General features: G+C 43.0%; 1 protein-coding gene across 1 annotated transcript in view; it reads right to left on the minus strand.

Moving 5' to 3' along the window:
- Positions 1-278, minus strand: part of LOC135373686 (caspase-3-like) — a 253,647-nt gene extending 253,369 nt beyond the window's left edge. The window contains exon 1 of the mRNA XM_064606770.1: positions 158-278. The gene's annotated coding sequence lies outside the window, so the exon portion shown is untranslated. The remainder of the gene's footprint in view (positions 1-157) is intronic.
- Positions 279-13,338: the final 13,060 nt, after the last annotated feature.

A 13,338-nucleotide genomic window follows, 5' to 3' on the forward strand; every position in this document is an offset into this window, starting at 1 on the left:
GGGAAAATAATAACTGCTTATTTGTTTAACGAATACATGTGAGATACGCACATAGTACGTCGAATTTAGACAGCAAGTCATGAATTTAGGAAAACGAGCACGTCAAGTTTAGCGGAATGAAGCATGACGCTGAAGAATAACAAATTATTCAACTCACCTACACCTACGTATACAGTAGTCCAACGGTCGCAGGTTCTCACCTTCCACAGCCGCAAAGATACCACACCCTGTGGTGAGCTACAAGACGGCAGTGCTGTAATCAGAGGCAAAACCCCACGGTGTCATAGCAACAGATAAGGGCCTCGATAAGTCACTTGAACTTCGTTCTTCTCTTGCGAATGATTCGGGCTTGAGAATAATGCACACCACATGAGCTTAGACGCCAAAGGAACCCCCCGAAAGCTAGGAGAGAAATGGGAGCGAAATCAAAAACCGCTTGGTACTCTAATCTACTACAGAACCGTGACCGGAACGTAACCCATGTTCATGATCGGTAATTAACCGAAACCGTAACCTGAACCGAAAATGTGATTCCAGTTACCGGTTTATAAAAATTGGTTCAAGCGTAAACGCGAACACCTTTGGACCCAATATTTATTTATTTCAATATACCTCCAAAGGTCCGTTGCAGGACATTACGTAAGGGAGTGGGCTACAATAATGGCCTCAGCATCGCGAGTATACAGGGTGTCCCAGAAAACGTGTCAGTGAATTCTAATAAAAACAACTACGCCATCTAGAATCATGCGGTTAACGGCATTTGCTCTTATTAGCTTTTTGCCACCTCCTGATGTGAATGTCATGTATCGTAAGTTTAATTATGTAAAGGTTTGCCAACCGAACTTAGAAATTTGTCAAATAAAGGTCACTTTTTTAGCCCACCAATTCGACACACTCTTCACATTGCTGGGGTGAAAAAGCGACCGCTCCTTGGCAAATTTCCGACTTCAGCTCGCAAAAATTTACATAATGAAACTTACGATACACGACATTCACATAAGGAGTTGTAAGGAGTTGCAAAAAAACAGTAAGAACAAATGCCGTTCACCGCATGACTGTAGGTGGTGTAGTTTTTTTATTATAATTCAATGACACATTTTCTGGACGCCCTGCATGTAAATACGTTTTAGTACAGGAAAATAGAAAAAGAAAATACAAAGCCATGTTACGTATATTAAGATAATAATGTAATATATACAATGAAACTTATGCATTATGAATCCGCAATGTGGTACGTTATCAGCTACAATGAAAATTGATCATGTGATATACTTTAATCGTATGTCAGAGGTCCTGGACAGAAGGAAAACACATAGGAAGGTAATCGGATAATAACTACGAGAACGGAACAGAGGTGGCATGAAGAAATTCTTGAGTTTGTATTGTAGCGATGTTGCTCGGAAGGTCATTCCATTCGAGGAAGGTCGGCAAAAAATGATATTGAAAAAGCATTAGAATGACATAAAAAGCGGTCGACTTTATTTGGGTGATCAAGGCAAGGAAAGATGGCAGTGGATCGGCGGATCGGACACTGTTGTGAATGAATGTTATATAAGAATTTATGAACGAGAGATAGACGTAGGATAAGACGGCGCTCTTCTAAGGACGACAGGTTAAGTTCGCGTTTCAAAGGAGTGACTGATGTATTATGAGAAAAATCATTACAGATAAATCGCTCTGCTCTGTTTTGAATGGACTCGATGTTACCTATTAAGTACATGTAGTGGGGATCCCATGTTGATGATGCATATTCTAGTTTAGGATGAACTAATGTTAGGTACGTGAGTCGTTTTAAGTTCGGTGGGACGAATTTAAGATTGCGTTGAATGAAGGCTACGGTGTGATTAGCATTGGAGATTATTTTATCAATGTGGTTATTCCATGTTAAATCCGCTGAAAGACGTACGACGAGGTACTTGTAAGTAGTACAGGTAGTTATAAGGTAGATGGGTAGAAATCCAGCGAACCGGTAGAAGAACCCAGAAGAAGAACAGTTTCTGTTCGAAATATCGGCGGCTTCTGTCCTGAGACAACTCCCTTCCTATGTAGTTATAAGAGTGTTGTTAAGGGTATACTGGTAGTGATGGGAACTTTTACAGCAACTTACAACTTAGCATTTACTTAGGTTTAGTGTCATCTGCCAAGTGTCGCACCAGGATTGGATTGAGAATAAGTCGCCGTGTAGTGCTTGACCAGAGGAGCAAATTTTACGGTATGGCATACAGTCATCGGCGAAGAGGCGGATTTGCATATGCTAACGGGAAGATAATTGGTGTTTACGGAAAACAGAGGGTAGTAGAGATCCTTGGGGCATGCCGGAACAAACGGGAACGGATCGTGACCGTTGCAGCTGACGAAGAAAAGGCGTTGAGAGAACAGATTACGTAGCCACTGAAATACATTGCTGTCGAGATTCAGAACAGAGAGCTTAAGAAGGAGTGCGCCGTGTGGTACCCTATTGAATGCTTTGTAAAAATCAAGAAAAAGCGCATCGGTACCATATCCACTGTCTAAGTTCAATGTTACGTCATATATGAAGCCTGCTAGTTGGGTTTCACAAGACAGATGCTTGAAAAATTCGTGCTGATAGGGGAAGAAGCTGTTCCTCTCAAGGAAGTTAACTTCAGTTAACTGCTGGGGTCCTCGGCCAGGTTCGAACCCGCGATCTCGGGATCAGAAGGCAAACACGGAATTCCGTCGGTTCCGCCGAATTAGTAAATCCGTCGGACGTGATGATTATGCTCTTTGATTTTATGATTATGTATATGAAGATTATGCAGCATTGTCCTGCAGTGCTGGCAGAGCAAGGGAGCCTCGAAAGGGTATTTTCGAGTCTAAAGTAGATCCTACCCGACAAAGGGAAACCAGTCCGAAAATAATCTAGAATGCATAACGTTGGTCTTTTGTAACCTGCAGTATATGGAGAACGATGTATGTGCTTCCATTTGACTGGCCGTTCTGACGTCTATTATGTTATTTCTGTCCGTTAAAAAATTACGTTTTCATAACTAAAACATGACTGTTTTCTTCCGTAGCTATGATGCGTTGTACTCTTTGATGGCTACACTTCTCCTCAAAGTAAAGGGGAAGCAGGTCAAGACGTGTTCTCTAATATACAGGGTGGTCCACCAACCATGATAGAAATTCATAGTAAAAAACGTAGGCCCCGGAGAAACATGCGGTCAAGGGATTTTTTTCTGCCAATAACTGTTGCCACATATTGGTAACATTTTTATTTCGTTTCAGTTGACGGAAAGTTAACTTCTTGAATTGAACTCCGAAATTTCCCTAGGCAACCTAACGTTTTCATTGCGGAAATGGGTTCCCTGTGGTCATTTTACTTTGTATAGAACATAATCCCACTCGTAATGCAACGGCAATTGCCGAAATAAATTCGCCGAAAATCCCTGGAGATGTGCCCTCGGCTCCGCCTATTTTTTGACGGCTCGTAGTTTGAGCGCAAAGCTGCGAAGAAACTTGGTTACATTGACACGCAGCACGAGGGGGGAATGGGTTACAAGTGTTACCCACGGAACAAACAAGCGCGGTGAGTGCGGGAATCAGAGCTATCTCATCAAAAGTGGGGTCGACCGACGGCTAGTAACCCTTTCCCCCCTTGTGTGGCGTGTCAATGTAACCTCCTTTCTTCGCAGCTCCTCGCTCACACTACGAGCCGTCAAAAATGAGGCGGAGCCAAGGGCTCATTTCCACGGGTTTTCGGCGAATTGCCATTGCATTACGAGTGGGGTTATGTGCTATACCGAGAAAGATGACCACGGGGAACCCATTTCAGTAAAGAAAACGTTAGGTTGCCTTGGGAAATTTCGGAGTTCAATTCGAGAAGTTAACTTTCCGTCAACTGAAACGAAATAAAAATGTTACCAATATGTGGCAACAGTTATTGGCAGAAAAAAATCCCTTGACCGCATATCTCTCCGGGGCCTGCATTTTTTACTATGAATTTCTATAATGGTTAGAGGCTCTCTAATTCTGTTAAAAAAACCGTGAGGATGACTTGGGAAATTTTGAAGTTCAATTAAAGAAATTCAATTTCTTTTAATTAAAATAAAATAAAAATATTTCTGCAAGATGACAAATTCAGTTGCCACACAACTGCCGTTTACCCCGTTTACCCAATTCAAGAAATTAACTTTCCGTCAATTAAAATGAAATAAAAATGTTACCAATATGTGGCAAAAGTTATTGGCAGAAAAAAATCCATTGACCGCATATGTCTCCGGGGCCTACCTTTCTTACTATGAATTTCTATAATGGTTGGTGGACCACCCTGTATATATCAGGGTGTCCACGCTAAGCGTTAACAGATTTTTTAAAATATATCAATCACTTTTTCCGAGATGAAATCAATTGCAATATAGCATATGCTGAAGGGCACTCCCTAGGGGGGCATTAACAGACTCCTAAGGCAACGTCTTAATTAACTTTCAATAATTACCCTTTTAATTATAAAAGCTACGAAGTTGCTCCAATGAGAACATCTGATCTCTTCGGTCCCCAGATAACAAAACCGTTTTCAGAACAAAAATTCGTTCGGTAGATCGCCCACAAAAAATTCGTGAAGGAACGCCATTTTTGTCTTTATTTGGTTTATCGCGCATCTTCGAAGAAGCGGCTTTCCTTTACCCCCAGTGTGAGAGAGTGAAAGAGCACAGTGCCCCCTCATGCGTCGAAGATTAGCTTTAACTTGCGGAAACAAAACAAAAACACAAATCTATCGGGTGACTCTATCGCGACTGCCCTTATCTTGGGCTGCATTTTCTGTTTTCTTTTAATCTTTTTTCCAAGACGCAAGAGGCGATAGTGTGCTCTTTCATCCTCTCGTATTGGGAGCGAAGGAAAGACGCGTCTCTAGAGATGCGCAATGAATAAAATAAAGAAAAAATTGCGTTCCTTCACGAATTTTTTGCGGACGATCTATCGAAGGGATTTTTGTTCTGAAAACGGCTTTGGTATCTGGTGACGGAAGAGATCAGATGTTCTCATTGGAGCAACTTCGTAGCTTTTATAATTAAAAAGTTAATTATTGAAAGTTAATTAAGACATTGCCTTAGGAGTCTGTTAATGCCCCCTAGGGAGTGCCCTTCAGCATATGCTATATTGCAATTGATTTCATCTCGGAAAAAGTGATTGGTATATTTTTTAAAAATCTGTTCACACTTAGCGTGGACACCCTGTATATATGCAGTATGTTTAAAAAAATGTGTCATTCGGACTTAATAAAAAAACGAGGCGACGGAAAAATACGGGGTAAACGGCATTTGTGTGGAAACTGAATTTGCCACCTTGCAAAACAATTTTCATTTGATTTTAATTAAAAGAAATTGATTTTATTTAATTCAACTCCAAAATTTCCCAAGTAAAGCTAGCGTTTCCTTTTCTTTTTCTTTTTACAGAATTGGAGAGCCCGTAGCGAACTTAGTCAGATCCACCAAGAAAGCTCGATATTGCAAATGGAGCCGCCCCAAGTAAGTCCAGAAATTAAGGTTTACAAAGTTTCGGGTATTCAACGGCGCACCAAATCAGTCGCAAACATGCGCGAGAGCAGGGCATGCTCCTGTCCCCATGAAAGATAAAACAACAACAAAAAAAAAAAAGAGGACGGGAAAAAGGAGGCGGAATCACTTTTGTTTGCCACTTATCAACGTATGGTGGAATGTCACCCGCGCCTAGTTATCGGCGCGTCTTGTGCTGCGCGCCGGTTCAGCGACAAATTGTCCTGCTCTCCGCGCATCATTGCGACTGATTTGGTGCGCCGTGAAAATACCTGAAACTCTGAAGCCTCAATTTTAGGGACTTTTTTTGGGGGCAGTTCCATTTGCAATATCGAACGGATTTCTTGGTGGATCTGACTAAGTTCGCTACGGGCTCTCTAATTCTGTTTTAAAAAAATAAAAAAAGAACACCTTAGATTGACTTGGAAATTTTCGGAGTTCAATTAAAGGACTTCAATTTCTTTGAATGAAAATCAAATGAAAATATTTGTGCAAGGTGGGAAATTCAGTTGCCACACAAATGCCGTTTACCTCGTTTTTTCCGTCGCCCCGTTTTTTATAAAGTCCGAATGGCACGTATATTGAAACACCATGTATACATATAAGTTAAAGAGGTTAAGGTTAAGACGACAGATTACAGGAAAGTTTTCCTGTAATCTGTCGTCCAGGTCTTATATATATATATATATATATATATATATATATATATATATATATATATATATATCTTATATGTATATATACTTGCAGTGCAGTCCTGGTAGGTGTTTCGAATAAAATATCCTGCAATAGATAAATATGTTCAGTTTTGCCGGTTTGCACTTTGTAGCGACACTCATTTGTACTCATGTACTGATTTTACAACATCCACGCAGCCTGCGGACACGCCCTACAGGCCTTTCGTCGGAATGTGACCGAAGACATCCTATGCTTCTTCACCGCCGAATTTGCCGTTTCAAGTCTGCAAAAAAACGAAACAAAACCACACCTGAATCATCAAATCAGTTCTAAGTGCTCTTTTGAGGGAACTCCATTTCGCAAAATTTCGCCGACAATATCTCCACAAATTTCACTTCTACTGAACGAGGGTTAGCCAATACATTCCAATGAACAAGCAACAACAACTTTATTTAAGATGATGAATGGGAGTTTCATCGCAGGAGGCGATACTCCACCCCATTGCTAGTGGTGATGTGGGGAATTAACAATTGTTTATGGTACCTCCTAATACCAATTATCACGCCAACTTCCAACCTATGACACTGGCCGTACCGTTATCACTCCGTTCTTCGGTATATCCCACTACCTAGCAAAGTTACCTACCCATGGCATTCGGGTGTCTTGTCGATGCTCAAAGCACCTTCAACTGGTTCCCCATTCATCCGCCCTTCTAGCTACGACGAATGCAAAACACGCCTTACATCTCCGTTCATTCAATGTACGAAGGACATCGTATGGTCCATTCCATTAAAGTGTGGGGCATCCAAAAATCCCTCAAACAAAAATATACATACATGATCGCCTAAGAGAACACCAAAACAAGGTTACCAAAACATTACCAAACAACATGGTAGTGCGCCAAACAGTACACGTGGAACAAGAACGACGAGAAGGGGACAAGCGCACACCCACAACTAACTTTTATTTCCGTATACTATGGACAGGGAAAAACCAGGGAAACCCGGGGGGGGAAAATTTAGTTGTGAGTGTTCTCTTGTTCCCTTCTCGTTGTTCTTGTTCCACGTGTGCCGTTTGGCGCGCTACCATGTTGTTTAGTAGGTACCAACTATACCAACTTCCTGTTCTCGTTCAAAAAATTACTATAATCTTCTGAATTGCTCTAACACCTGAACAATATTCATGGCTGCTTCCCTCTTTTCAATAAAGCTAAATATATTATTGACTGCAAAGACAACACTTCGCGAATTACTCGTGGGGTAATTTACACCTTCTATGAAACGGGTGTTTTCTGTGAGTGTATACCTCATTAATTAGTTTAAATAGCTTAATTGAACTCAAGAATTTGCCAAGGAAAGGTAACATTTTTTGCGTTAATTAGAAAGTCCATGGCCGCAACACACCATTTCAGTGACACATACAACAGGGTCTTCCACAATGTTTCCAAAAAACTTGACACCCGAAAACAAGGGGCGCTCGGCCAAGTAAGAGAAACGATGAGAAGGAAGGGGACTCAGTTCTTGTGATTAAATGCACTTCTTCAGTAGCGTTGGACAAGTGGGAATATGTTTAGAGTTGACCTCACATCTCGATATTACAACAAAATTAATGTAAAAGTGTCCCGCATTCTAAATGGATGCGCGACGTGAAAATGACGTGTCGCTATTGTCGCCAGGACATCGCAGGGCGGGGCATAAGGGCGAAAGAGTGCAGTGAATATTCAGTCGGTTTGGAGCCATTATTTAATTTTTTGTGACAACGTTTTTTTGAAAACGTTCACCTTCGGCAACGTATCACAATGTATTTTTAAAAAGTGCTCCTCGTATACCTGTTCATTGCCACTTTAAGGGACCATATCGTAATCACCTCAAGAGCGTGGCTTTCGGGCGCGACCTTATTGACTTCTAGCTTCGAGTGTAGTTCAATTCTACCAAATTTTGGCGCTGTCGAACACTATGACGTCATTTGTTTACAAACAGGGAGAGGTCTATATTGTTGGACATAAACGAAAACGATCTAAGCGTGTTGCACTCCTCCGCAGGCAACTCAAGGTCTAACTCAACTGCTCACGCGCACTGCACCTGCGTAATGCTATTTTGTGTCCGAAGTAACTTGGAAGTAACTCGTTCTTTTTTAAGTAACTCAGTAACTGCGAGTTACATTTCAGGCTGAAGAACTTCGTTATTAACTTAGTTACATTTTGCACACGGTAACTTAACTTGTAACGAGTTCTTTTTGACGGGTAACTTCTCAATCTATGTTTAGAACAGCGAGAGATAATAAGCGAATAATTTTTACTACTGTATGTGTTCGCTCCGCAATGGTAACGCTGAGCGAGTTACGATTTCTGCGGAACTCGTCTCGACTTCCACTTGCGCATTTGGAGTCTGTGTACACGAACATTTACAGCTTGTTTGCTATGTCAGTGGAATGCGGTCATGCTGTGTTGCGCTATCGAAAGTGCTTCTAGTGCCTTACCTACAACGTTTCATATCGAGAGAACTTTTCATCTCAGCAAAGATGCGGTTTTGTCTGTTCCGCTCCCCCACCTTGTCGTCGCAATCAACGATGACAGTGGCAGCAGTACCCCAGTCAACCACATCTGTCCTACGGATATGCGGTTATTGTCCCTGAACAGACTACTTGAATGGATGTCCTATAGATGTCCGTAGGATACCCTTAAAGAATATTTAATGTCGCAATATTATATACAATAAACAACGGACGTCGTGTGTGCATCCGTGTCAGCAAGGTGATGAAACTCGCGAGTTCCCTTGCGGACTAAAGTGAGACGATGCGAGCTTTTCGCGTCATCAAACATCATGAAACGTCATAGTTTTTACATCGAAGAGCGAGTTCTCAACTGTCACGAGTTCATTGGCTCCTATGACGCTCATTGGTTGGTTTGAAAAATGAACCTTCCTTTGCGCGCTCAAGCCGGTGACGCCGTGTGGCGGTGCCGGAGCGACTCACCGTAAAGTTTCTAAATGTGGGTGCAGCACCGACGCAAGATGTTTTTTAGTGTCCTTCCCCTAACATGTTGTCGATAGCGACTCTGAAAAACTCGGGCCTCTTGGATACTTCTGCAAGTCAGTTCACTGCGAGATCAGTGGAAGGCAGGTCTGCTTCGGTTGCTTCGTGCGACAACGATTCAAGAAGGAGCAATACTGCGTTTTTCCGCTACCAACTCGATGATAGGCAGGTCAGTTCCTATTCCATTCTGCCGCTTAGCATAGCATAACACCACACGTGTTGCATATACGCAGCATATTGGCTGGTAGAATTTTTGGTTTTCACGTTTCTTATCCCTATCTTTCTTGGTTAAGTATAAGCACTCAACTCATATCTGTTTCAGAAAAGCATCTGCATAGATACAGTAGAATGGATAAGCCACTCTGAGTGGTTGGAGCATCATCTTTCAGCATAGCAGCTGCACAAGTTCCTTTGTCACGGGTCAACCAGACTCCTACACAAGCAGCAATGGGATATGGACATGTTCTCTGTCATGCTGAACCTGTGAATGTGTGTGCCTGCGCACCCAATATACTATTGTTCTACTGTGAAAGCTTCCACGTGAGACATCAGCTATCAGTGAATGCAAAGTTGCTTCGGCATATCACTCGAACTTCAGAAACAATGTTCATATCATGTTCGTGTTTGGCGCTGCTACAGCAGATTGCAGTTTGTGATTTGGAAATACCTACCTCGAAAAATAAAGCACTTTGTGTAACAGAAACAGCCCACGCTTCCGCATTTTGTTATTTATTTCACTCGACGCGAACGAAAATCCACAACAACCCAGAGCCACCAAAGCGGGGGAGAGGATGAGAGAAAATGTGAAATGGAACGCATCCCCAACGTCACACGTCACCCAGGGAGACAAAAAAAAGCAAAACAAAAAACTACTCAACTGTCGTCCAACGATTGGCCCAACGCTAGACGTCACCTGAGTTTTTTCCGACAATAGAAATACGCTACACGTTGATCCCCCTGGTGTCAGTGCACTTCGCAGTGAAATTGGATTAGAATTAGTGCTGCTACTTCAATAAGCATTAATCTGGTGTATCTGTCTCGCCTGTTGGGTTCATTGGTACTTGTGATCCCAAAATGCAGTTCATTGCCGCAATGCATTTTTCACTGGAGTGGGAGATCATGCAACATAGATTTAGACAGGTAGCGAAAGCGAAAAAAACAAAAAAAGAAATCTGACCCGGCAACACTGTCATCTTCGTGACTCGAGTCTTGCTGTTGGCAGCATAGGTACGGTCGTAAACAAAAAAAAATATTAACGACGCGCGCATGGATCTCGTGTATACTAGTAGTTTATTCATAATTTAATTATAGGAAAAGCTATCTGATGCCCCACTAGTACACATATACGAAATCGTCTACCATCTGAGTACGCTTCCGTATCCTGCTCCACTGCGCATGTGTAGCAGTAGGATCGTTTGTCCGTGCATTCTTGTATCCGTGCCGTGTGCCCGTGTGTTGTAATGCGGAGTTCGTACACTTTTTAGATTAAACAGGAAGTGACGTTCACATCTCGAAGCTGTAGACCAAGATGAACCCGTGTGAACAGATGAGTGCTATGCATCCCGTGTATCTGGCCCCGAGAAATAAAGGTTTCGTCATGGCAAGACCGGCAATGATTGCGTGAGTGTTAGCGAATAAGCTGTGCACCAACGACGCCATGCAACGGACCCATTATGATCACTCATTGAAGAAATACAGACGGCTAATCACTACGTGTATATTTAGGTCTAGGTGACGAATGGACATTAAGTGAAACTTCATGTTTGTTTGTGGCTGTCACGAACCCTTCGTCAAAACCTATGATAACTCTATGTATTTCGAACTGAAATGTTTCATTAAACTTAATATTATTTATTTTTCTCTGTTTTCGTCTGGTATTGCTGTCCTGGGTGATTACTATGGTTCGGTCAGGAAAAGGGGAAGGGAATATAACGCAAGGGAATGCAAACGCGCCATGGCTAATTATGCGCTGCTTATTATTCATGCTGCAAACGTCATATCTGACGTTCCCTTCTGGAAATAGTGGGCATGATCTCATTGACTTCTCCCCGCAATTTTAATGGATTCAATGAGAAATCTGACTGCGAATTCGTTCAACGTGTAAAACCCAACTATTTCTCACTGACTGAAGTCGAAGTTGAGCAGGGAAGCTGCCTTCGCAAAACCGGGCTCTGCCGTGCTGTGTGGCGAAGACCACATCAATTGAAGGAAATGGTTTAATGGTCGTCAGTGAGAAACTCTGACTTCCAATTGATTTAATGAGGTCCAACATGTTGTGCATTACAGACTGCACCAATAGAAGGAATGAGGAATTGGTCTAATGTGTACCAATGACAAACTGCTTTCCAGTTGATTTAGTGGGATCCAACATGTTGCATGGTCGCCAATACAATAAGTGAGAAGCCAGTTGCTGAAGGAACGAGCGTAATGGTGACCAATGGCACATCAGCACTCTTCAATTAAGTAATAATATAATTAGCAAGAACGCCGTACGTCCGTGTAGAACATGAACTAATTCGAGGAACGCGTCCGTATTCAAACGAATGAAACTCCAGAATACGCACCGTATCGACATATATTGCAAGCGAAAATTGAACGAAAATCTGACGTAGTATAAAATAATTAATGAAGTAAATGAAAATTTATTCCGTACAAATCAATAGAGCGGGCCGTTCGCCGATGTCGCCGCCCGTTCCCTAAAATAGTTCGTTGAAAATAGTTCGCTACGTTATTTCAAATGTTCGTGAACATATACTCAAAAGAACATGTGCCGTGGTAAGTTCGTACGCACCTATTACTTTAAGCTATTGTTTCTGCATTCGTATAGCATTCCACCGCACGGAAGTCCAAGCGTTTCCTCAAGTCGTCAACGGATTAGTCAGTCTGTTACGGAATACCAAAGTGTTCGCGCGCCTTGTCCCTTCGTGGCTCACAGGCAGTTGGCGTATTTTGGGCGTCATTTTGAGGATTTTTTTCCCGTTTGTAAAGTATGTAGTCGATGTTACAAACATACCCGTTCTTTCGACAGAGTCTCACATGCTCTTATCCCTGTTCGTAGGTGTAACGTTAGATCGAGCATCGCGCGTAACGCGAGAGCGTAGTGAGTCAGTCGACACCCTCTCAGCCTCTTACATTCCGAAACTTTAGCCGGTTGCACTCATCGCGCATCCATGAACCGGGATTTGAATCCAGCTTCAATAAACCTATGTTATTGACTTGTAACAATCACTGCCATCACATGGTGTCAGAAGACACGACTGCGACGAGAAGATAGAAGTCATAATGACATCGGACGCTGGATTACGCCCGCCGAAACCGCTCGACGCCAGCACGGAAGCGAGCATCGCATGGGAAGACTGGCTCCAGGCTTAGGAGTGGTATGAAACCGCTGCGCAGTTGTCGAAGAAGCCTCCTGAGATACAGGTAGCTACTTTTATGTCCGTTATTGGTCCTGAAGCTCAGAAGATATTCAAGACCTTTACGTTAACGGCAGAACAGCGGAAAGACGTGAAAGTCATAAAGCAAAACTTCACTGCGCACTTCATGCCACAGATCAATCACGCCTATGAGCGCTATAAATTCAATCAAACGGTGCAACAAGAAGGAGAAACCTTCCTTCCCGGGCAGAGTGGTGGATCTTTTCGCGAACAAAAGGTGGGATGGCGTGAGAGGTTCGAGATCGAGCGGGTCCGAGGAGATGTGGGCTAACGGACGACAGTTGATGATGCTCTCCACTTGGTATATGGCTGCGGTGAGCTCCTCAAAGTTAAGACGCCGCCTGGCCAAGCAGCGTTTCAGAGCCTCCTTGACGGAACGCACAATCCTCTCCCACCATCCCCCCCACTACGGTGCCCTTTCAAGGATGAACTTCCACTGAATGTGATGGTGGGCGGCGAGGTCCTGGACATCGAGGGAGGAGAGGACTGAAAGAATGCGGGCGGCGTGGTGGAAGGTGCGCGCGTTGTCTGACATGACTAGGGATGGAACACCCCGTCTGGAGATGAAGCGACGAAAGGCGGCAAGGATGTGCTGCGTGGTCATTCCGGAGACTATAGCTCTAGGTGGACAGCTCTGGTTACTCCGAAGGTGAAGAGCGTGATGTAGGCCTTGTGCT

The sequence above is a fragment of the Ornithodoros turicata genome, unplaced genomic scaffold (assembly GCF_037126465.1).
Source record: "Ornithodoros turicata isolate Travis unplaced genomic scaffold, ASM3712646v1 Chromosome29, whole genome shotgun sequence".
Classification (NCBI taxonomy): Eukaryota; Metazoa; Arthropoda; class Arachnida; order Ixodida; family Argasidae; genus Ornithodoros; species Ornithodoros turicata.